A 24,005-nucleotide genomic window follows, 5' to 3' on the forward strand; every position below is an offset into this window, starting at 1 on the left:
TTGCCTGTCGTTTTGGTACCTCTCCACACCTCGCCTCTCACAGCCGTTTATATTGCCTGTCATTTTGATAAGGGCGAATTCCAAGCGTCAGCTTTCGCGTCAGCCGAGCAAAGTCGGGACAAGTCGGGACATACTACAGGATGGTCTGCGTGGAGCAACGACGAAAAAAACCTTCATGTAACAGCACGCGGCTCACATACTCATACGAAAAAACCAGCGCCACTTGCGGTGGCCGGGAATCGAACCCGGATCAACTGCTTGGAAGGCAACTATGCTCACCATTACACCACCACCGCACTGCCGCTGCTCGCAACGCCCCGCTGTGTCGGCTTCCCGCCCGCCAGCAGCGGCCCACGGTGATAGTAGCTGCAGGCGCTTTTCGAGGTAGGAGGGTGCATCCACACGCATTCGGGTAGCGCCTCCACGCACGCTGCGTCTTTGGGCAAGACTAGTCGCCGCGGCCGCAAGGTTACTCACACGATAGTGATGAGCATTCGTTTTAAGGCAATGTAGTGGAGGACTCCACGTGTGTAGCACTTTTTTCGGTTGTATCCGACGTCGCTGGGTGGCAATCCCACTTTCCCATGCAGAAAAGTGCTCGGGAAGCACGGGCAGCTTGTCGAGCATCGGTGGTTCAATGGCATGTGCCTCAGTAGTGCAGTAGGCAGCGCGTAAGTCTCATAATCGTAAGGCTTGCCGGCACGATAGCTCAGCGTGTTCGGTCTGAGAGTTATCTGCCCTCTGTAATAAAAGACCGAGTCAACGATGAACTTGAACGGGCGTCATCGGACGTCCGCCCCCAACAAATGCAACGAAAGAAATGAGAACAAAAAAAAAATTGGTGAATGCTCGCTTAGCATGCGGACGGCCCGGGTTCGATTCCCGGCCGATGCATCGTTCTGCTGTTCTCGCTATAATGCTGCCGCGCCGATTCCTCGCCTGAGCTGCGTCAGCCTCAGGAATGTATAGCAGGATTCGCTGTGAGAAGAACCATACACGCAGCACGCAGTAGACCGTACTTGGACGGTCGCGTGCTATTTCTGAACTCTAACGTCGGCCTGGCCCAACAGGCCGCTGTGTTCAGGTGCCGCAAGGGCGATGTACTGTAACCTCGGGCAGTGCTGCGTTCCGTTGAAAAAGCTGCGGCAGCAGTTTAATCTAGCAAGTAGGGAAAGCACGTGTAGCAACACAACAGATTCTTGAGAAAGCGCAAACTGTCTATCTCTAATATGCGAGACTTACCAAGTTTCCTGTAACGTTGCTTGCAACGTGCCTCGGTAGCGCAGTAGGTAGCGCGTAAGTCTCATAATCTTAAGGTCGTGAGTTCGATCCTCACCCGGGGCATTTAATTTGCTGTACATCATGGCTGAATTAACGGCGTTGCTGTTGCTAGGGAACGAACTTAATTGTCGTTCGTTATCCACAAGGAGGCTACACCTCAGCGTCAATATGTTTATTTCCAATTATGACAACGTACAACTTTGATCTTTCTCTTCCCTTGTTATGAGTAAAATAATGAATAGTCAATTTCGAGCTGTGCGCCATGCCAGTCTGTAGGCGCAAATATGCTCGCAAACAGAGAACACCACTGAGACCAGATTCAGCACGAAATACGAGAGGAGACGGAGAAGATCTCACGCTTATCGAGCAAATCCGGTGTGGTCTAGTGGCTAGGATACCTGGCTTTCACCCAGGAGGCCCGGGTTCGATTCCCGGTACCGGAACGGAAGTTTTTGCGCACACAACGCTCCATGTTTTGGCCTTCGAACTGTCGTTTGTCGCCCACCCTCCGGAGCTTCGGCCGAACGTAATCGGGGAAAACAGGCACATGATGCAATTACTGTCGGCACCGGAATAAAGGGAGAAGTGGCACTGGTCCGCTGTTGGGCTGCTACCAGCGTCAGTGGGAAGTCGGTGAAGTCGCCAGTTGCGGCAGAAGCCAGCTGTTACCGTAGTACGCCTACACACGCGTTCCAGTTATTCACATTGCTTGCAGCCGCTCCATCCACAACAAGGGTGAGCCCGGATAGCTCAGTCGGTAGAGCATTAGGCTTTTAACCTAAGGGTCCAGGGTTCAAGTCCCTGTCCGGGCGAAGATTTTAACGTTTCCGCAATGGCTCGTCTCGTAGCGATGGTAGCCCTGCCGTAATCAGTGCACAGAGTTCGTTTCCTGTCAACATTCTGCGCAGACCGGTTGCATTTCTCACGATTCCAGGGAAACTTCAGTTACGAGCAGTCGTGGCCGAGTGGTTAAGGCGTCTGACTAGAAATCAGATTCCCTCTGGGAGCGTAGGTTCGAGTCCTACCGACTGCGTCGGTTTTTTTCTTTTTTTGTTTAAGAAGAACGAGCAGAAAATTTCGCAGTTTGCCTGTCGTTTTGGTACCTCTCCACACCTCGCCTCTCACAGCCGTTTATATTGCCTGTCATTTTGATAAGGGCGAATTCCAAGCGTCAGCTTTCGCGTCAGCCGAGCAAAGTCGGGACAAGTCGGGACATACTACAGGATGGTCTGCGTGGAGCAACGACGAAAAAAACCTTCATGTAACAGCACGCGGCTCACATACTCATACGAAAAAACCAGCGCCACTTGCGGTGGCCGGGAATCGAACCCGGATCAACTGCTTGGAAGGCAACTATGCTCACCATTACACCACCACCGCACTGCCGCTGCTCGCAACGCCCCGCTGTGTCGGCTTCCCGCCCGCCAGCAGCGGCCCACGGTGATAGTAGCTGCAGGCGCTTTTCGAGGTAGGAGGGTGCATCCACACGCATTCGGGTAGCGCCTCCACGCACGCTGCGTCTTTGGGCAAGACTAGTCGCCGCGGCCGCAAGGTTACTCACACGATAGTGATGAGCATTCGTTTTAAGGCAATGTAGTGGAGGACTCCACGTGTGTAGCACTTTTTTCGGTTGTATCCGACGTCGCTGGGTGGCAATCCCACTTTCCCATGCAGAAAAGTGCTCGGGAAGCACGGGCAGCTTGTCGAGCATCGGTGGTTCAATGGCATGTGCCTCAGTAGTGCAGTAGGCAGCGCGTAAGTCTCATAATCGTAAGGCTTGCCGGCACGATAGCTCAGCGTGTTCGGTCTGAGAGTTATCTGCCCTCTGTAATAAAAGACCGAGTCAACGATGAACTTGAACGGGCGTCATCGGACGTCCGCCCCCAACAAATGCAACGAAAGAAATGAGAACAAAAAAAAAATTGGTGAATGCTCGCTTAGCATGCGGACGGCCCGGGTTCGATTCCCGGCCGATGCATCGTTCTGCTGTTCTCGCTATAATGCTGCCGCGCCGATTCCTCGCCTGAGCTGCGTCAGCCTCAGGAATGTATAGCAGGATTCGCTGTGAGAAGAACCATACACGCAGCACGCAGTAGACCGTACTTGGACGGTCGCGTGCTATTTCTGAACTCTAACGTCGGCCTGGCCCAACAGGCCGCTGTGTTCAGGTGCCGCAAGGGCGATGTACTGTAACCTCGGGCAGTGCTGCGTTCCGTTGAAAAAGCTGCGGCAGCAGTTTAATCTAGCAAGTAGGGAAAGCACGTGTAGCAACACAACAGATTCTTGAGAAAGCGCAAACTGTCTATCTCTAATATGCGAGACTTACCAAGTTTCCTGTAACGTTGCTTGCAACGTGCCTCGGTAGCGCAGTAGGTAGCGCGTAAGTCTCATAATCTTAAGGTCGTGAGTTCGATCCTCACCCGGGGCATTTAATTTGCTGTACATCATGGCTGAATTAACGGCGTTGCTGTTGCTAGGGAACGAACTTAATTGTCGTTCGTTATCCACAAGGAGGCTACACCTCAGCGTCAATATGTTTATTTCCAATTATGACAACGTACAACTTTGATCTTTCTCTTCCCTTGTTATGAGTAAAATAATGAATAGTCAATTTCGAGCTGTGCGCCATGCCAGTCTGTAGGCGCAAATATGCTCGCAAACAGAGAACACCACTGAGACCAGATTCAGCACGAAATACGAGAGGAGACGGAGAAGATCTCACGCTTATCGAGCAAATCCGGTGTGGTCTAGTGGCTAGGATACCTGGCTTTCACCCAGGAGGCCCGGGTTCGATTCCCGGTACCGGAACGGAAGTTTTTGCGCACACAACGCTCCATGTTTTGGCCTTCGAACTGTCGTTTGTCGCCCACCCTCCGGAGCTTCGGCCGAACGTAATCGGGGAAAACAGGCACATGATGCAATTACTGTCGGCACCGGAATAAAGGGAGAAGTGGCACTGGTCCGCTGTTGGGCTGCTACCAGCGTCAGTGGGAAGTCGGTGAAGTCGCCAGTTGCGGCAGAAGCCAGCTGTTACCGTAGTACGCCTACACACGCGTTCCAGTTATTCACATTGCTTGCAGCCGCTCCATCCACAACAAGGGTGAGCCCGGATAGCTCAGTCGGTAGAGCATTAGGCTTTTAACCTAAGGGTCCAGGGTTCAAGTCCCTGTCCGGGCGAAGATTTTAACGTTTCCGCAATGGCTCGTCTCGTAGCGATGGTAGCCCTGCCGTAATCAGTGCACAGAGTTCGTTTCCTGTCAACATTCTGCGCAGACCGGTTGCATTTCTCACGATTCCAGGGAAACTTCAGTTACGAGCAGTCGTGGCCGAGTGGTTAAGGCGTCTGACTAGAAATCAGATTCCCTCTGGGAGCGTAGGTTCGAGTCCTACCGACTGCGTCAGTTTTTTTCTTTTTTTGTTTAAGAAGAACGAGCAGAAAATTTCGCAGTTTGCCTGTCGTTTTGGTACCTCTCCACACCTCGCCTCTCACAGCCGTTTATATTGCCTGTCATTTTGATAAGGGCGAATTCCAAGCGTCAGCTTTCGCGTCAGCCGAGCAAAGTCGGGACAAGTCGGGACATACTACAGGATGGTCTGCGTGGAGCAACGACGAAAAAAACCTTCATGTAACAGCACGCGGCTCACATACTCATACGAAAAAACCAGCGCCACTTGCGGTGGCCGGGAATCGAACCCGGATCAACTGCTTGGAAGGCAACTATGCTCACCATTACACCACCACCGCACTGCCGCTGCTCGCAACGCCCCGCTGTGTCGGCTTCCCGCCCGCCAGCAGCGGCCCACGGTGATAGTAGCTGCAGGCGCTTTTCGAGGTAGGAGGGTGCATCCACACGCATTCGGGTAGCGCCTCCACGCACGCTGCGTCTTTGGGCAAGACTAGTCGCCGCGGCCGCAAGGTTACTCACACGATAGTGATGAGCATTCGTTTTAAGGCAATGTAGTGGAGGACTCCACGTGTGTAGCACTTTTTTCGGTTGTATCCGACGTCGCTGGGTGGCAATCCCACTTTCCCATGCAGAAAAGTGCTCGGGAAGCACGGGCAGCTTGTCCAGCATCGGTGGTTCAATGGCATGTGCCTCAGTAGTGCAGTAGGCAGCGCGTAAGTCTCATAATCGTAAGGCTTGCCGGCACGATAGCTCAGCGTGTTCGGTCTGAGAGTTATCTGCCCTCTGTAATAAAAGACCGAGTCAACGATGAACTTGAACGGGCGTCATCGGACGTCCGCCCCCAACAAATGCAACGAAAGAAATGAGAACAAAAAAAAAAAAAAATTGGTGAATGCTCGCTTAGCATGCGGACGGCCCGGGTTCGATTCCCGGCCGATGCATCGTTCTGCTGTTCTCGCTATAATGCTGCCGCGCCGATTCCTCGCCTGAGCTGCGTCAGCCTCAGGAATGTATAGCAGGATTCGCTGTGAGAAGAACCATACACGCAGCACGCAGTAGACCGTACTTGGACGGTCGCGTGCTATTTCTGAACTCTAACGTCGGCCTGGCCCAACAGGCCGCTGTGTTCAGGTGCCGCAAGGGCGATGTACTGTAACCTCGGGCAGTGCTGCGTTCCGTTGAAAAAGCTGCGGCAGCAGTTTAATCTAGCAAGTAGGGAAAGCACGTGTAGCAACACAACAGATTCTTGAGAAAGCGCAAACTGTCTATCTCTAATATGCGAGACTTACCAAGTTTCCTGTAACGTTGCTTGCAACGTGCCTCGGTAGCGCAGTAGGTAGCGCGTAAGTCTCATAATCTTAAGGTCGTGAGTTCGATCCTCACCCGGGGCATTTAATTTGCTGTACATCATGGCTGAATTAACGGCGTTGCTGTTGCTAGGGAACGAACTTAATTGTCGTTCGTTATCCACAAGGAGGCTACACCTCAGCGTCAATATGTTTATTTCCAATTATGACAACGTACAACTTTGATCTTTCTCTTCCCTTGTTATGAGTAAAATAATGAATAGTCAATTTCGAGCTGTGCGCCATGCCAGTCTGTAGGCGCAAATATGCTCGCAAACAGAGAACACCACTGAGACCAGATTCAGCACGAAATACGAGAGGAGACGGAGAAGATCTCACGCTTATCGAGCAAATCCGGTGTGGTTTACTGGCTAGGATATCTGGCTTTCACCCAGGAGGCCCGGGTTCGATTCCCGGTACCGGAACGGAAGTTTTTGCGCACACAACGCTCCATGTTTTGGCCTTCGAACTGTCGTTTGTCGCCCACCCTCCGGAGCTTCGGCCGAACGTAATCGGGGAAAACAGGCACATGATGCAATTACTGTCGGCACCGGAATAAAGGGAGAAGTGGCACTGGTCCGCTGTTGGGCTGCTACCAGCGTCAGTGGGAAGTCGGTGAAGTCGCCAGTTGCGGCAGAAGCCAGCTGTTACCGTAGTACGCCTACACACGCGTTCCAGTTATTCACATTGCTTGCAGCCGCTCCATCCACAACAAGGGTGAGCCCGGATAGCTCAGTCGGTAGAGCATTAGGCTTTTAACCTAAGGGTCCAGGGTTCAAGTCCCTGTCCGGGCGAAGATTTTAACGTTTCCGCAATGGCTCGTCTCGTAGCGATGGTAGCCCTGCCGTAATCAGTGCACAGAGTTCGTTTCCTGTCAACATTCTGCGCAGACCGGTTGCATTTCTCACGATTCCAGGGAAACTTCAGTTACGAGCAGTCGTGGCCGAGTGGTTTGTTGCGCTTGAGACGCGCTAGTGTGAGGAGGTTCCGTCCGCTCCGCCAAGCTAGCGATTGTTTACAAGTGGAGTTTGTGTCCGTCGCGTGTCGTATTACTGTTCTGTGCCTGCGTGTTGTTGTGTATTTCGTGTCACCGTTCGATGCTGTTAGCCCGTTAAGGGTTAATTAGCGATATGTTTCGTCAGTGTCCCAGGAAGAATACCCTGAAATTTGAATTTGATAAGTCAACCCGTGCTCTGCAACCAAGCTCACTAGAGATCCACGAGTGGATTGTCGACGTCTTCGGGATAACTACAGAACAGGTCCACACTGCCTATTACGATTTGGAACAGTACTGTTTCTTCGTCAAGTTGCACAATCCAGTTATCATGGAGCGCCTTCTGCTGAAATTCGGGGGACGCATTGAATTTCGCCATCGGAACGGGTCTGTGAGTATCGTTACGCTTTCCAATGCTGATGTAGAGTTGAAAAATGTCCGTGTTTTCAATCTCCCACCTGAAGTTGAAAATTGCTACCTGAAGGAGGTTTTGTCGAAGTACGGTGACGTTAGGTCTGTTCGAAATGAAATGTGGTCCAGGGAACATAAGCTGCAGTGTTATAGCGGGGTGCGATCCGTTGAAATGGCAGTAAAGATTAATATCCCGTCGCACATAATGGTGAGTGGATACAAGGGGCTAGTTACCTATACCGGACAAATTCCCACGTGCCATGTTTGTAACGAGAGTGGCCACCTGAGGCAGGATTGTCCCCGTCGCATGTTTGTTTTAAAAAACAATTTGCAACAGCGACAGCGGCTTACATTTAGTGATGTCCTGATGCGAAGTAATGTAGAACAGCCCGTTGTCTCTCTGCATTCCGATACCGTGCAAGATCCCCCTTTAGTGAATGACAGTGCCATGATAATGCCTATTGTAGAGGAGCAATCTGCCCCTGCTGCTAGTGACCGTAGTGCCTCCGGCAATAAGCGCCCTTGGGACTCAGCCGATATTTCTTCCGATGAGGATGGTTCCGGTCACACCCACTCTGTGCAAAAGCAAAAAGCCAGTAATGAAACAGCACTGGAATCAGCCATTGCAGTGGAGGCGGAATCATCAGGCCACCCCAATGCCAATGTTCCATCATCAGCTAATGATGCAGTCGCTGCAATGGAACCGGCCGAGGCAGCCATGCAGGCATCCATTCCAGAGGGACCCGAAAATACGAATCAGGAATGTGATCAACATACTGATGGCACTTCCTCGTCTGCGGTAGAACAAGACACTAAGGTGCAACTTGTTGATCAAGTCGGTAGTAGTGATCACGTTCAAGACTTAAATGACCCCCACAGTGCAGCCCAAAAACAAGAGGGACCTGCACAAGGGACAGGTACTCCAAATACAGCCGGAACCGCGCAAGACACACAGCGGCGCCGCCTGAAGCCGCAGCCGAACGTCAACGTCGGCAGGGCGCAGGCGAAACGCAGCGGGGGCACACAACGGCAAAAATCACCGGACAGTAAAGGAGTTGGCAATCCTGAAGTGTCAGTCGGTGTAGATCAAGATAATTGCAAAGATAGACATACAGCCTCCGCAGATTCACAAACAGTAGTGCAATAGCAGCGGATTTCCGACTGGATCTTCTTCCCCTAAAATACATTGTACACATTGGGCGAAGTGTAAATCTCGGATTTTGTACTCACTCTACTTTGTCGTCCATACATGACCATTAACCTTCTCGGATGAGTCAAGCTTATAAAATATTAACTATTAACGTTAACAGGATAACGTCAGATTTGAAAAAAGTTGTGTTAAAACGATTTATCTATGAAACAGAGGCTGATGTTGCTTTGTTGCAAGAAGTGCTATTCACTGATTTCACCGTGCCGGGTTTTCAAATCTTTTATAATGTCCTACCGGACGAAAATACAGGGACCGCAATTTTAACTCGTGAAGGCATACCGGTCATGTTGTTGGATAAACTAGTTACAGGAAGAGGCCTAAGTTGTAAAATATTTGATGTCACTGTTGTAAATGTTTATGCACCGTCCGGTACCACCAACAGAGCTGCGAGAGCTCAATTCTTCAAGGAAGACATAATCTACTTGTTGAGGAAAAATCCTGCGTCTGTAATAATTGGTGGCGACTTTAATTGTGTAGTTCACAGGAAAGATCAGGTACCGCATTTTAACTACTCCAAGGAGCTGCATGACTTAATCAAAAACATGAAGTACAAAGATGCATGGGAAGTCAAATTCCCTACGCTAGTCAAGTTCACGCATTTCACTTCGACATCATGCAGTCGGATAGATAGGCAGTATGTGTCGGAGAATCTAAGTCATAATGTGTTGGATGTGGAAGTAATCCCGACATACTGCTCGGATCACTGTGGGTTTTCTGTGACTATCAATTTAGCAAAGCAACCTACAAAATTTTACCGCAATCAGTGGATGCTCAACATTGCCCATCTCAAAGATGACGAACTAGAAGGGTGGGTCAAAGCCACATGGACGGCATGTTTGAAATCAGTGCATAAATACGGATCTAAAATCGAATGGTGGGTCAAGTTTGCCAAGCCTAAACTTAGGCAAACCTTAAAATCATACAGTTTTCAAAAAACTAGAGATGGCAAAAAGACAATCGAATTTTATTACACTGTATTGCGGGAACTACATGACAAACACGACGTAGCTACTACTCATCTAGAGCAAATTCGACAAATCAAAGCGAAGCTTCTAAGCATCACACGACAGCAGTTAGAGGGATTAAAACTTAAATCAAAGGCAAAGTCTCTACTACAAGAAGAAACTACTTCAATGTTTCACCTGATCAAACACCAACTTAATAGGCGACGCGGTTTTATTGAAGACCTCAAACTCGAAGACGGGACCGTTATTACAGACCAAAATGACATAGTGCGCGCAATCCAACAACATTTCGCTCACCTCTACACTAAAGACCAGACTGCCGAGACTGCGAGTACTGAAATGTTGCACTTATTAACGGAACGGATCACTACTGAAGAAAATAACTGTCTGATTGCTGCATTTGCAGAGGACGAACTATTTAATCTAGTAAAGACGTCACCTTCCAACAAATCGGCGGGTCCAGATGGATTACCAAAAGAATTTTATCAAAAGTTTTGGCATATAATTGGGTCAACGTTCACGGATGTAATAAACGAAACCTTACATGGAGGAGACTTACCAACTGAACTTAAGGAAGGAAAACTAGTCTTGATTCCGAAACGTAAAGGACAAAAGAAAATCGATAATTTTCGCCCCTTAATGTTGATGAACTATGATTACAAGACTATTGCACGAGCACTGAAGGAGAGACTCACACCATTTCTAAGAACTGTAATAACCGGCCATCAAGCCTGCTTCCCAGGCAGGACCATCATGTCAGTCATCTCCGAATACAGAGACCTCATTTCTATTGTGGCAGTCACTGACATCAGATGTGCACTATACTTCATCGATTTCTGCAAGGCATTTGACCATGTCAGCCACCGGTACGTCGATCTCATATTTAAACACCTGGCTTTTGACGATCGAGCAGTTAGTGTAATCCACCAGATGATGACCGGCATCACTGCAAAGGCTTACGTAAACGGGCAGCCGACGAAAACTATTCATATACAGAGGGGCGTTCCACAAGGGAGCCCATTATCAATGCTATTGTATGTTCTTGCACTTGAGCCTTTGCTACGGCAACTCAGAGACAAATTAAGTGGCGTCACAATATCCGGGGTCACGCTTACAGCAAAAGCATATGCCGATGACGTGGGCGTCGTCCTTCGACACGGAGGTGAAATTACAATTCTGGAAGAGACGATACGTCAATATAGTCGCGCCTCTGGTGCAAAGGTGAACATACATAAGAGTAAAATCCTAAACTTAAGAGGATTTGACAGGGTACGCAGCCAATGGGCTACACTAGTTGATTCCCACAAAACACTAGGTATTACTATAAACAATTGTCCAATGAAGATGGCTGCAGTAAATTGGCGGGACACGGCGACCAAAATGCAGGGTGCGTTCAACGAACTTTGTTGGCGATCCGCGAATTTATTGCAGAAAGTTCAATTAATTAACACCTACATGTTTACTAAAGCCTGTTTTGTAGCACAAATATTCCCAGCACCGAAATTACAGGTGAAAAAGGTAATGCGACTTGCCAATAGTTACTTGTGGAAAGGCAACATTTTTAAAGTTAGACTCGACAGTGTGACCAAAGCAAGACTGGTGGGCGGATTAGGGCTCACTAATTTGGTTAAAAAAGCATCTGCACTTTACGTCAAAAGAACCCTGTTTATGATTAATGAAGACAGAAATAACATTACCTCCAGACTCTTCACAATTGTCCAGCCACGTTCCCTGCAGCCCCCGGTGAATGTGGGCCAACTAAACAACAAACTCACGCATGTCAAGGACTTTTATATTGAGGTCAGTTACTTAGAGGCAGGCACGGTGTACAAGTCACATATAACTACAAGAGAGATTTTAAATACATGGCATAAATCGGATACACAAAATACCATAGAAATCAAGTATCCGAACGTCATATGGCGTACTGTATGGCAAAATATTAGCCTCAAAATCCATTCAACAGAAGTGGCTTCCACTTGGTACAAGGTGGTCTGCGACACTGTACCAACCAATGAAAAACTTTATCGAATAGGACTCAGTGATACACATCACTGCACTAAGTGTGGATTCGTGGACACACTTCAACACAGATTCACCTGCAGTGGACTAGTTCACAATTGGACATGGATCAGAAGAAAGATAGCACTCCTCACCAGAAGTGATGGCCGCAATTATACGCCACGAATGCTGTTACAGCCTGAAGAGATATTTTTCCCAGAACGGAAAAATAACACTGTCATGTGGCTCTTGGGTCACTACACACATTACGTAATTGGTAGAAATGGATCTGACAATTCAATTGATTTCATGGTCTACATGGAATCAGCTTACTGGGAATCCAAAAAATTCAGTAACCATACAAACCTCTATGGCAACATGTTGAATATAGTCTTCGAGAGAACAGGCATTGGTTAAAAACGACCCACAGTACGACAGAAACTATAAGGACGTAACGGGCGACAGTGGACTCAGTAACCTATTTTATTGATCATTGCGAAGTGACTACGGATACTACACGGTATTACATACGAAAAAAACAAAACCAACAGACACAAATGAAATAAGTGGTAGAGTTATAAAAAAAAAAAAAAAAAAAAGGTGGCCGAGTGGTTAAGGCGTTAAAAAAAAAAAGTGGCTAGGATACCTGGCTCTCACCCAGGAGGCCCGGGTTCGATTCCCGGTACCGGAAGTGCGCGTTTTTGTTGCTCCTCTTATGCGACTTGTCTCGAAAAAAAAAACAATAAAAAAAAGTCGTAGAGCAAAAAAAAAAAAAAAGTGGTTAAGGCGTCTGACTAGAAATCAGATTCCCTCTGGGAGCGTAGGTTCGAGTCCTACCGACTGCGTCGGTTTTTTTCTTTTTTGTTTAAGAAGAACGAGCAGAAAATTTCGCAGTTTGCCTGTCGTTTTGGTACCTCTCCACACCTCGCCTCTCACAGCCGTTTATAGTGCCTGTCATTTTGATAAGGGCGAATTCCAAGCGACAGCTTTCGCGTCAGTCGAGCAAAGTCGGGACATACTACAGGATGGTCTGCGTGGAGCAACGACGAAAAAAACCTTCATGTAACAGCACGCGGCTCACATACTCATACGAAAAAACCAGCGCCACTTGCGGTGGCCGGGAATCGAACCCGGATCAACTGCTTGGAAGGCAACTATGCTCACCATTACACCACCACCGCACAGCCGCTGCTCGCAACTTCCCGCTGTTTAGGCTTCCCGCCCGCCAGCAGCGGCCCACGGTGATAGTAGCTGCAGGCGCTTTTCGAGGTAGGAGGGTGCATCCACACGCATTCGGGTAGCGCCTCCACGCACGCTGCGTCTTTGGGCAAGACTAGTCGCCGCGGCCGCAAGGTTACTCACACGATAGTGATGAGCATTCGTTTTAAGGCAATGTAGTGGAGGACTCCACGTGTGTAGCACTTTTTTCGGTTGTATCCGACGTCGCTGGGTGGCAATCCCACTTTCCCCTGCAGAAAAGTGCTCGGGAAGCACGGGCAGCTTGTCGAGCATCGGTGGTTCAATGGCATGTGCCTCAGTAGTGCAGTAGGCAGCGCGTAAGTCTCATAATCGTAAGGCTTGCCGGCACGATAGCTCAGCGTGTTCGGTCTGAGAGTTATCTGCCCTCTGTAATAAAAGACCGAGTCAACGATGAACTTGAACGGGCGTCATCGGACGTCCGCCCCCAACAAATGCAACGAAAGAAATGAGAACAAAAAAAAAATTGGTGAATGCTCGCTTAGCATGCGGACGGCCCGGGTTCGATTCCCGGCCGATGCATCGTTCTGCTGTTCTCGCTATAATGCTGCCGCGCCGATTCCTCGCCTGAGCTGCGTCAGCCTCAGGAATGTATAGCAGGATTCGCTGTGAGAAGAACCATACACGCAGCACGCAATAGACCGTACTTGGACGGTCGCGTGCTATTTCTGAACTCTAACATCGGCCTGGCCCAACAGGCCGCTGTGTTCAGGTACCGCAAGGGCGATGTACTGTAACCTCGGGCAGTGCTGCGTTCCGTTGAAAAAGCTGCGGCAGCAGTTTAATCTAGCAAGTAGGGAAAGCACGTGTAGCAACACAACAGATTCTTGAGAAAGCGCAAACTGTCTATCTCTAATATGCGAGACTTACCAAGTTTCCTGTAAGGTTGCTTGCAACGTGCCTCGGTAGCGCAGTAGGTAGCGCGTAAGTCTCATAATCTTAAGGTTGTGAGTTCGATCCTCACCCGGGGCATTTAATTTGCTGTACATCATGGCTGAATTAACGGCGTTGCTGTTGCTAGGGAACGAACTTAACTGTCGTTCGTTATCCACAAGGAGGCTACACCTCAGCGTCAATATGTTTATTTCCAATTATGACAACGTATAACTTTGATCTTTCTCTTCCCTTGTTATGAGTAAAATAATGAATAGTCAATTTCGAGCTGTGCGCCATGCCAGTCTGTAGGCGCAAATATGCTCGCATACAGAGAACACCACTGAGACCAGATTCAGCACGAAATACGAGAGGAGACGGAGAAGATCTCACGCTTATCGAGCAAATCCGGTGTGGTCTAGTGGCTAGGATACCTGGCTTTCACCCAGGAGGCCCGGGTTCGATTCCCGGTACCGGAACGGAAGTTTTTGCGCACACAACGCTCCATGTTTTGGCCTTCGAACTGTTGTTTGTCGCCCACCTTCCGGAGCTTCGGCCGAACGTAATCGGGGAAAACAGGCACATGATGCAATTACTGTCGGCACCGGAATAAAGGGAGAAGTGGCCCTGGTCCGCTGTTGGGCTGCTACCAGCGTCAGTGGGAAGTCGGTGAAGTCGCCAGTTGCGCCAGAAGCCAGCTGTTACCGTAGTACGCCTACACACGCGTTCCAGTTATTCACATTGCTTGCAGCCGCTCCATCCACAACAAGGGTGAGCCCGGATAGCTCAGTCGGTGCCGGCACGGTAGCTCAGCGTGTTCGGTCAGAGGGTTCGCTGCCCTCTGTAATAAAAAAAAACTGAGTGAATGGATCCATAACGAACTTCAACGGGCGTCAGGAGACGTCCGCCACGAACAATTGAAACGAACAATAACGAACAAAATGAGATTAAAAAAAAAAAAAAAAAGTCGGTAGAGCATTAGGCTTTTAACCTAAGGGTCCAGGGTTCAAGTCCCTGTCCGGGCGAAGATTTTAACGTTTCCGCAGTGGCTCGTATCGTAGCGATGGTAGCCCTGCCGTAATCAGTGCACAGAGTTCGTTTCCTGTCAACATTCTGCGCAGACCGGTTGGAGTTTTCACGATTCGAGGGAAGCTTCAGCTACGAGCAGTCGTGGCCGAGTGCATTCGGGTCGCAGCCGCGGTGCGGGGCGGACGTGTGGCGGCTGGCTTGGTGTCTTGAAGTAAACAACTGCTGTTTGCTGTCACGAGGTTATTCACTTCGTTATCTTTGCGAGTTAGGCTATATTTACTGATTTCGAGATAGAATGAACGCGATTATAGTAATGAGGTAAGACACGATTAAATTTACTTTCGACAGAAATTTCTTGAGGCCTAAGGCATATGAAGTAAAACAGTGGTTACTAGATTCTGTTAAGATTACTGTCAATGACAAGATAGGTGTTCATTTATCGTTCGTTTCAAATGCGGCTTTTGTGAAACTGACTAACCCAGATTCATGTGTCTCTATTATGGATAAGTGTGGCGGAGTACTGAAGTTTAAATATACCGACGGTACAGTGAGTGATGTTTCCGTCTCACACACCGGATGAGGCATACGTACAATTAGGGTCTTTGAGTTGCCATTTGAGGTTTCCGCAGAGGAAATTAATAACATCCTTCCATCGTATGGCCGTGTTATTTCGAACATTGCTGAAAAATGGTCGGAGCCACATATGTTTCCTGTCCTGAATGGAGTCCGCCAAGTTAAGATAGATCTTCAAAGGCACATACCGTCATATGTAAATGTCTGTGGACACCGCGCCATAGTTATCTATGACGGTCAACCCAAGACATGTGCATTGTGCAACTCGCCAGAGCACATAGGCAGTGAATGTAGCAAACGGCGTGTCCCACAGCTACCGAGCGGGGAGGCTGCAGTTCCTGGCGCTGCTGTCAGCCTTCAGTTAACGTACGCGGCTGCCACGTACGGCCGCAAATCTGCAGAAACGTCAACAGTTGAGCACGTGGAACAAGTCAAAGCACTGGCGGCCGCCACAACCGCCACAGAGTTGACCGACTCTGTGGACGACCGAGCACCTGCTGTTAGGCTCTCTTACGACGATACAACTGCGATAAGTGATACGGACGGAAGACCAACAGAACTGCGGGAGACGATACAGTCAAGCAAAGGAGTAGGTACTGCACAGCAATCTTCGGACTCGCAGCGACACGAAGTGCCCCAAGAATCTACCAAGTCACCGATGGAAGGCGACAAACTACTCGACCTCCCGCTAGACGCACAGGGCGAACGAGCTGCAAGGATGTCGAGTGATGGCGACGCTGGTGTCCGTAACCGGGCCGTCCACCACCCGGCAATGCAAGGAGGGCAACCTCCGGAACCCCAAACGCCACATGCGGAAGTGAAGGAACCCCAAACAGAGGCTCTTACAGAAACTCCCACGGGGAACTCTGAGACAACGACAGAACCGCTCTCACCACTGTCTTCTTCCACCGAACCACCGGAACATTCCCCTGACTTGTCTCCTACAGGATCCCTGCGGAGGAGGAAGAAGTCAAAAAAGCGTCGTTTGGCACACCAAGCGGCAGAGACTTTGGCCCCAGCTCTCAGGGAAAAGCTGAAACATCTACGGAACAAGGATCAGAAGGCAGAAGATCTGGAGCCGACAGGGACTACTGGGCACCCGGAGAGAACGGACTGGCAAGAAGACCCCGGGGGCGACCATCACCCATCGCAAACTGGGCTCACGAACAAATTTCCAGAAGGTGGGACACTGCCAGGTGAACACGCATCAGCAGCACACGTCAATTGGGCGGACGATGACGCAGAGCAGGGTGTAGATAACATGGACGATGACCCAAGTCAAGAAGAAGACCTTTGTTATTAATAGAGTTGGCTAGATAGCCTTGAGACTAAACGTGGGACGGATGACGACAGAAAAATTTCATATGGAAGTACTACGCAATCAATAAACTCACCTGAACTATCTGGCGCATGCTCCAAACCTATAATGTGGCCACATTAAATATTAACAAAATTCAAAATGCAACTAAAGTGGCCGCACTTCAAGATTTTATCTATCAGTCGGACACCGATATTGCCCTTTTACAGGAAGTGCTTATTCGAGCATCGAAATGACAGACATTTGTAAATTAGACTCTGGGAGGGGCATTCGGTGTAACATCCACAATACAGCCATTGTAATTGTTTATGCACCATCAGGCAACAATGTGCGAGAAGAAAGGGCCACGTTTTACAAAAGTGATATCTTAGTTTTACTTCAGGACAATCCTGCTGATGTTTTGCTTGGAGGTGACTGGAATTGCGTACTCAATGACAAGGACCAACGGCCAAATTGTAATAAGGTCAAGGAGATACAGTATTTGGTGTCGCACATGAAATGGACGGATGCTTGGGAACTGAAATTTCCTACATTGGTCAAATTTACTTACTTTAGTAGCAGGTCCCAAAGTAGGATTGACCGGTTCTATGTATCATCTACTCTAGAAAATGAAGTTGCTGGCGTTGAAGTAATATCCACCTATATTTCCGACCACCTAGGAGTAAAGTGCAGCATACGGTTAAGAAAGCAGTCAGCTTACTGGGGTGGGCCGTTTTGGAAACTGAATATAAGCGTGTCACTGGAGAATGCCTTAGCTGCAGAAATACAAGAGACTTGGCGGGCCGCCTTACGAGTGCGTCACAAACATCGGTCCACGGTTGAATGGTGGACCGCTGTGGTGAAGAAAAAATTAAGGGCGACTCTGTTAGCGTTTAGCAAGGAGAGAATGAGGTGGATAAGACACACAACAGAGTTCCACTACGCATGCTTACGTGATCTTTACGAGGAGCCAATGTCCCAGGACATCTTAATGCAGATCAACAAAACAAAAGCAGCGCTACTCAATATTAAGAGATCTCAGCTAGAAGGATTAAAAATCAGATCGCACTCACACAGTATTTTGGAAGATGAAACTGCCTCAATATATCACCTTCTACAACACGCAAAACAAAGGCGACGAAATTTTATAGGGTCCCTCAGAGCGGAAAATCAGAGAGTCCTCACCAACCAGAAGGACATGATCGACGAGGCGTATCGATTTTACAATACACTATATAGTGTTAATCAGATAGACAATGCCGTACGAGACCTCTTATCATCAACAGGCCTAGAGAACACTATAACGGAAGAGGGCAACCGCAACTTCTATGCTGACCTCACCAAGGATGACGTTTTTGACGTAATTAGGTGCTCACCTTCCAAGAAGTCACCAGGTCCAGATGGGCTGCCACTGGAGTTTTACCGAACGTACTGGCACATTATAGGCAATGAATTCACGGACATGATAAACGAAATTCTTCATTGGGAGGATGTTCCGGTGGCCTTCAAACAGAGTATAACAGTGTTAATTCCAAAGGGCAGGACCACAGGTTTAAAGGATATCACTAAGACACGGCCCATCAGCCTATTGAATTCTGACTACAAAATCGTAGCTAGGGTCCTTAAAGAGAGACTGCAACCGATTTTAGGAAAGATCATCGGTAGTCATCAGACTTGTCTTCCAGGGCGCAGTATCTTTACAACTATAAGTGCGTACAGGGACATAGTTTCAATTTTTGCAAATACAACGGCAAATGGTGGTCTGGCTTTTATAGACTTTAGCAAGGCATTTGACAGGGTCGATCAAGAATATCTTCTGAAAACCATGACCTACATGGGGTTTTATGATGGTAATGTGAACGTTTTAGCCAACATCTTAAATGGTTTATCAACGAAAGTAACTATTAATGGTCATCGTACTAAAGATATTCCCGTAGCCGGTGGAGTCCCTCGGGGGAGTCCATTGTCAATGATGTTATATGTAGTTGCCTTGGAACCACTTTTACGGAGGTTAGACGACGTCTTAGAGGGCTTGCTAGTGTCAGGCATGAAACAAGTGACGAATGCATTCGCAGATGACGTAGGAGTGATAATTCGCAGCGCCGCAGACATAGCAAGGGTAACAGAAAACTTACAGTTCTACTGCACCGCATCGGGTGCGAGAATAAATGTCACGAAGAGTGTTTTTCTAAATCTGCACGGACTATCTGACGTTACCATCACTTGGGCTAAGAGTGTGGACCGGCATACAGCCCTGGGAGATACTCTCTACAGCTGCCCTCTTCGGATAATAGCATCTAACTGGAGAACTGTACTCGATAAGATCCGTGGCACGCTCATTTTAAATCATATGAGGGACGTCAATATCAAGCAAAAAATTAAGTTGATAAACTTAGCAGTTTCATATAGGGCAACTTACATCGGACAGATTTTGCCAATACCCAAGGGAATAGCTAAAGCGATAATGTCAACCGTTTGTAGCTACATTTGGCACGGGAATATCTTTCGAGTTGCTGTGGACGCGTTGACTTTAACACCGGAAGAGGGAGGCCTTGGCCTCACAAATGTCCACAAAAGATCTACTGCCTTATTTCTTAAGCGGTCTTTGGACGTTATTGAAAGTCATCCAGACGCTCTAACAGCTAAATTATTCAACTTTTTTAAACCACAAAGCTTCCAACCGCCGATAGATATAAGTCAGATAAATTATAAATTAAAACATATTAGATTCATCTACTTTGAATTAAGCTACATGCGCTGCATAGCACGGGATAAAAGCAAGAGAAACTGTCGCTATATCTTCAACAGTTTACGAACGGCGGCCAATTACAATAAGACACAGACAAAGAACCCGAACAGAGCCTGGAACACTATATGGACCAATATCAACAACAAGTTACTACCAACGGAAGTTCAGGTGGCATGGTACAGAGTGGTGAATAACGTCATTAGTACTAACGAAAAACTCCATTCCACAGGTCTCAGTGACACAAAAAATTGTCAGAAATGCAACGCAACTGACACGTTGGATCACCGCTTTGTCTGCAAAGGGTATAAAGATATATGGCAAGAGGTAAAGCAGCAGATAGCCTTCCTGACCCGCAGCGATGGGAGGGAGCTAAATTTGAATCTTATTTTCTTCCCAGAAAAGGTCTTTCTTCCTGCACCGAAACATAATGCCATATTGTGGCTTCTTGGGAACTACGTGAGTTACATTGTCAACTCGAAAGGTGACGATAATATCACGGACTACCGGACATATCACTGTGGGGAATACTATAAAACACACAAGCAACAAGATCATAAAAAGAATTTTGGAAATATGTTAAGAATCATGTTTAACAAACAGGGAATAGGTTAAGATGTCACAGTATAAATCATACCCAGGAAGAAACGTGCTAAAGTAGGGGACTGCAGGTGAGGGTGAAGTACGGTGGGGACTTCGTGTGCCCCGTGGCCGCTACGGTAGCCGTGAAGGCCTCATCAGAACCCCGAAACAGCTATGCTTACGGCAGTATCAACAATAGCAGCTGCATTTATAATGTCAGTTCATGCTTTTCCCGAATAGAATCTCCAAATTTTATTTCCGTCTTTCATTATTAAAAAAAGTTAACAACTGCATAAATAAAATAAAACAAAAAATTAACAAAAAATAAAAAAATAAAAACGGGTACAATGCACACTTGCCACGTAAGCGGCCCAGGTTCTTTTTCATGGTCAATGCATCATTTTCGTTTTTCAAAAAAAAAAAACAATACAAATAAAAAATTACAAAAAAAAAGTGGTCAGCGGGACAGAATCTCAGTCCTAAGGGCCCGTGTTAAAAAAAAAAGAAATAGAAAGTTGCTAGAATCCCTAGCACTCACCCAGGAGGCCCGGGTTCGATTATTATCCATAAAAAAGAAAAAACAAGTAAAAAAAATAAAAAACACAATAAAAGTGGTTAAGACAAAAAAGAGTGGCAGAGCGATAAATAAATTAAAAACAAAACGTGGTACACGATTTACTCACTAAAAAAAAAAGTGGCAGAGCGCTGGTCTAGTAGAGCAGAAAAAAAAGTGGTTAAGGCGTCTGACTAGAAATCAGATTCCCTCTGGGAGCGTAGGTTCGAGTCCTACCGTCTGCGACCGTTTTTTAGTTTTACTTTAAGAAGAAGGAGCAGTAAATTTCGCAGTTTGCCTGTCGTTTTGGTACCTCGCCACACCTCACCTCTCACAGTCGTTTATAGCGCCTGTCCTTTTGATAAGGGCGAATTACAAGCGTCAGCTTTCTTGTCAGTCGAGCTGAGTCGGGGCATACTTCAGGATGGACTGCGTGGAGCAACGACGGAAAGAAAACGTTAATTTAACAGCACGTGGCTCACATACTCATAAGTAAAATTTTGCGCGCGTTGCGGTGGCCGGGAACCGAACACGGATCAACTGCTTGGAAGGCAACTATGCTCACCATTACACCACCACCGCACAGCCGCTCCTCGCAACGCCCCGCTGTGTCGGCTTCACGTCCGCCGGCAGCGGCCCACGGTGATAGTAGCTGTAGGCGCTTTACGAGGTAGGAGGGTGCATCCACACGCATTTGGGCGGCGCCTCCACGCACGCTGCGTCTTTGGGCAAGACTAGTCGCCGCGACCGCTAGGTTACTCACACGATAGTGATGAGCGGTCGCTTTAAGGCAGTGCAGTGGGGGACTCCGCGTGTGTAGCACTTTTTTCGGTTGTATCCGACGTCGCTGGGTGGCAATACCACTTCCCCTGCAGACAGCTGCTCGAGAATATGCTTGGGAAGCACGGGCGTCATCGGACGTCCGCCCCCAACAAATACAACTAACAAAATGAGAACAACAACTAAAAAAGTGGTAGGTTGTTCGCCTACCACGCTGGCGGCCCGGGTTCGATTCCCGGCCGATGCATCGTTTTGCTGTTCTCGCCATAATGCTGCCGCGCCGATTGCTCCTTGAGCTGCGTCAGCCTCAGGAATGTATAGCAGGATTCGCTGTGAAAAGAACCAAACACGCAGCACGCAAGAGACCGTACTTGGACCGTCGCGTGCTATTTCTGAACTCTATCGTCGGCCTGGCCCTACAGGCCGCTGTGTTCAGGTGCCGCAAGGCCGATGTACTGTAACCTCAGGCAGTGCTGCTTTCCGTTGAAAAAGCTGCGGCAGCAGTTTAATCTAGCAAGTAGGGAAAGCACGTGCAGCAACACAACAGAGAAAGCGCAAACTGTCTATCTCTAATATGCGGCACTTACCAAGTTTCCTTGGACGTTGGTTGCAACGTGCCTCGGTAGCGCAGTAAAAATGGTTCAAATTGCTCTGAGCACTATGGGACTTAACTGCTGAGGTCATGAGTCCCCTAGAACTTAGAACTACTTAAACCTAACTAACCTAAGGACAACACACACTTCCATGCCCGAGGCAGGATTCGAACCTGCGACCGTAGCGGTCGCGCGGCCTTGGACTGTAGCGCCTAGAACCGCTCGGCCACTCCGGCTGGCTGTAGCGCAGTAAGTAGCGCGTAAGTCTCACAATCTTTAGCAATGCCCCAACGATAACTCAGCGTGTTAGGTCTGAGGGTTATTTGCCATACATAATAAAGGACTCAGTCAACGATGAACTTATACTGGGGTCATCGAACGTCCGCCCCCAACAAATGCAACGAACAATATGAGGTGTGAAACAGTATATATGTAAATTGAAGGGGTTATCACTGCTGTCAGCTGCAGCGACGAGTGAAAATGCGTATCAGACCGGGAATCGAACCCGGGCTCTCCTTCTTATTAGTTAGGTGCGTTCACCATTATTCCATCCAGGACTATTTCTGTACGTCTGAAGACCGATCCACACTCCCACTGAGGGTCGACTATCCGTAGTGTCTGTCCACTCATATAATTGTTATGCCTAATTGGGCATTGGATGAACCTTCTTCGGGGCGAATGCACAAATAGTCCGACCTCTTGTCGGAATCTCAGAGTAGCGAACGGGAGTAAAATGGACAGGGATTGTGGATAGTTGGCGCTCGGGGAGATGTGGATTGGCAATGTGGCACACCGAGATATTCCGCACTATTCTGTTAAAGCTGTGTTCCGCATGGCGAAATGGTTAACGCAGCTGCATCGTACGCAAAAGTACCCAGGTTCCAATCCCGGTCTGGTATACATTTTCACTCGTCGCTGGTGAATCCACGTAATGTCCCACTTCCACTGTCAGCAGTGATCCCCTTCAATTTACATACATAATATTTCACCTGTCTCAAACATCTTGGACACCAGTTGGAAGTCTTTTGTCATGGCTGGCTCTACCAAGGCTATCAGCAGGTCTGACACAATAAGTTTGCTCTCGGAGCCTTGTTTCGACTTATAGGTTCCAGAGATTTTTGAAATTCTTCTCGCCGTATCATATCTCCCATCTCATCTTAATCTACATCTACTTCCCTTACTATAATATAACTTTCAAGTTTATCTCCCTCGTATACAGCCCCTACATACTTCTTCAACCTTCCAGCTTTATGTTAATGTTGCTGCATCAAGCCACGGCACACACAATATTTAAGATATAGGATGCAGATATGGAACTGACAACTGATTGTGCAACGATAGAAGAGTAAAGCCAACCTGTGAATAAATATATAACACTTGGATCTTGGACATGCGATGATTATGGACAACTCTAATACTGCAACGATGATGATCGTCCAGAAATACGTATTACGAGTTTCAAAAGTGAAAATGATATTAACAATTATTACCGAACAGAGACAGCTAAGACCAGAAGAAAGAATACGAACATGTTTCCTTAAAAGCAAGCTTACATGAAGGTGTGTTTTGTGGCGTATCAAGGTTTAAGTTTCAGAGTTAGAGTGCTTACCGTCCGGTATTCATGCATACAACTGATAGCTGTGTGACATCAGTAGGAACATGTTACAGAAATTCAGGCTTTATATCTAGCGAGAGTGTGACCTACTTCGTAGTTGCCGTTGTTGCCTATGGAAATGAAGTAATACTGTATAGCTGATATACACTCCTGGAAATTGAAATAAGAACAACGTGAATTCATTGTCCCAGGAAGGGGAAACTTTATTGACACATTCCTGGGGTCAGATACATCACATGATCACACTGACAGAACCACAGGCACATAGACACAGGCAACAGAGCATGCACAATGTCGGCACTAGTACAGTGTATATCGACCTTTCGCAGCAATGCAGGCTGCTATTCTCCCATGGAGACGATCGTAGAGATGCTGGATGTAGTCCTGTGGAACGGCTTGCCATGCCATTTCCACCTGGCGCCTCAGTTGGACCAGCGTTCGTGCTGGACGTGCAGACCGCGTGAGACGACGCTTCATCCAGTCCCAAACATG

The 24,005-nt window shown here is 48.0% G+C and overlaps 17 non-coding genes across 17 annotated transcripts; 13 read left to right on the forward strand and 4 right to left on the reverse strand.

Annotated features, from left to right (window-relative positions):
• Window positions 1–224: 224 nt before the first annotated feature.
• Window positions 225–296, reverse strand: Trnag-ucc (transfer RNA glycine (anticodon UCC)). Its single transcript has one exon. It is a non-coding gene; the product is annotated as a tRNA-Gly (tRNA).
• Window positions 297–1,271: 975 nt separating this feature from the next.
• Window positions 1,272–1,344, forward strand: Trnam-cau (transfer RNA methionine (anticodon CAU)). The gene has a single exon. It is a non-coding gene; the product is annotated as a tRNA-Met (tRNA).
• Window positions 1,345–1,652: 308 nt separating this feature from the next.
• Trnae-uuc (transfer RNA glutamic acid (anticodon UUC)) lies at window positions 1,653–1,724 on the forward strand. The gene has a single exon. It is a non-coding gene; the product is annotated as a tRNA-Glu (tRNA).
• Window positions 1,725–2,020: 296 nt separating this feature from the next.
• Trnak-uuu (transfer RNA lysine (anticodon UUU)) lies at window positions 2,021–2,093 on the forward strand. Its single transcript has one exon. It is a non-coding gene; the product is annotated as a tRNA-Lys (tRNA).
• A 139-nt stretch (window positions 2,094–2,232) lies between these two features.
• Window positions 2,233–2,314, forward strand: Trnas-aga (transfer RNA serine (anticodon AGA)). The gene has a single exon. It is a non-coding gene; the product is annotated as a tRNA-Ser (tRNA).
• A 275-nt stretch (window positions 2,315–2,589) lies between these two features.
• Window positions 2,590–2,661, reverse strand: Trnag-ucc (transfer RNA glycine (anticodon UCC)). Its single transcript has one exon. It is a non-coding gene; the product is annotated as a tRNA-Gly (tRNA).
• Window positions 2,662–3,636: 975 nt separating this feature from the next.
• On the forward strand, window positions 3,637–3,709 carry Trnam-cau (transfer RNA methionine (anticodon CAU)). The gene has a single exon. It is a non-coding gene; the product is annotated as a tRNA-Met (tRNA).
• A 308-nt stretch (window positions 3,710–4,017) lies between these two features.
• Trnae-uuc (transfer RNA glutamic acid (anticodon UUC)) lies at window positions 4,018–4,089 on the forward strand. Its single transcript has one exon. It is a non-coding gene; the product is annotated as a tRNA-Glu (tRNA).
• Window positions 4,090–4,385: 296 nt separating this feature from the next.
• On the forward strand, window positions 4,386–4,458 carry Trnak-uuu (transfer RNA lysine (anticodon UUU)). Its single transcript has one exon. It is a non-coding gene; the product is annotated as a tRNA-Lys (tRNA).
• Window positions 4,459–4,597: 139 nt separating this feature from the next.
• On the forward strand, window positions 4,598–4,679 carry Trnas-aga (transfer RNA serine (anticodon AGA)). The gene has a single exon. It is a non-coding gene; the product is annotated as a tRNA-Ser (tRNA).
• Window positions 4,680–4,954: 275 nt separating this feature from the next.
• Trnag-ucc (transfer RNA glycine (anticodon UCC)) lies at window positions 4,955–5,026 on the reverse strand. Its single transcript has one exon. It is a non-coding gene; the product is annotated as a tRNA-Gly (tRNA).
• Window positions 5,027–6,006: 980 nt separating this feature from the next.
• Window positions 6,007–6,079, forward strand: Trnam-cau (transfer RNA methionine (anticodon CAU)). The gene has a single exon. It is a non-coding gene; the product is annotated as a tRNA-Met (tRNA).
• A 308-nt stretch (window positions 6,080–6,387) lies between these two features.
• On the forward strand, window positions 6,388–6,459 carry Trnae-uuc (transfer RNA glutamic acid (anticodon UUC)). Its single transcript has one exon. It is a non-coding gene; the product is annotated as a tRNA-Glu (tRNA).
• Window positions 6,460–6,755: 296 nt separating this feature from the next.
• Trnak-uuu (transfer RNA lysine (anticodon UUU)) lies at window positions 6,756–6,828 on the forward strand. The gene has a single exon. It is a non-coding gene; the product is annotated as a tRNA-Lys (tRNA).
• A 5,896-nt stretch (window positions 6,829–12,724) lies between these two features.
• Trnag-ucc (transfer RNA glycine (anticodon UCC)) lies at window positions 12,725–12,796 on the reverse strand. Its single transcript has one exon. It is a non-coding gene; the product is annotated as a tRNA-Gly (tRNA).
• Window positions 12,797–13,771: 975 nt separating this feature from the next.
• Window positions 13,772–13,844, forward strand: Trnam-cau (transfer RNA methionine (anticodon CAU)). Its single transcript has one exon. It is a non-coding gene; the product is annotated as a tRNA-Met (tRNA).
• Window positions 13,845–14,152: 308 nt separating this feature from the next.
• Trnae-uuc (transfer RNA glutamic acid (anticodon UUC)) lies at window positions 14,153–14,224 on the forward strand. The gene has a single exon. It is a non-coding gene; the product is annotated as a tRNA-Glu (tRNA).
• The last annotated feature ends 9,781 nt before the right edge of the window (window positions 14,225–24,005 follow it).

The sequence above is a fragment of the Schistocerca nitens genome, chromosome 4 (genome assembly GCF_023898315.1).
Source record: "Schistocerca nitens isolate TAMUIC-IGC-003100 chromosome 4, iqSchNite1.1, whole genome shotgun sequence".
NCBI lineage: Eukaryota > Metazoa > Arthropoda > Insecta > Orthoptera > Acrididae > Schistocerca > Schistocerca nitens.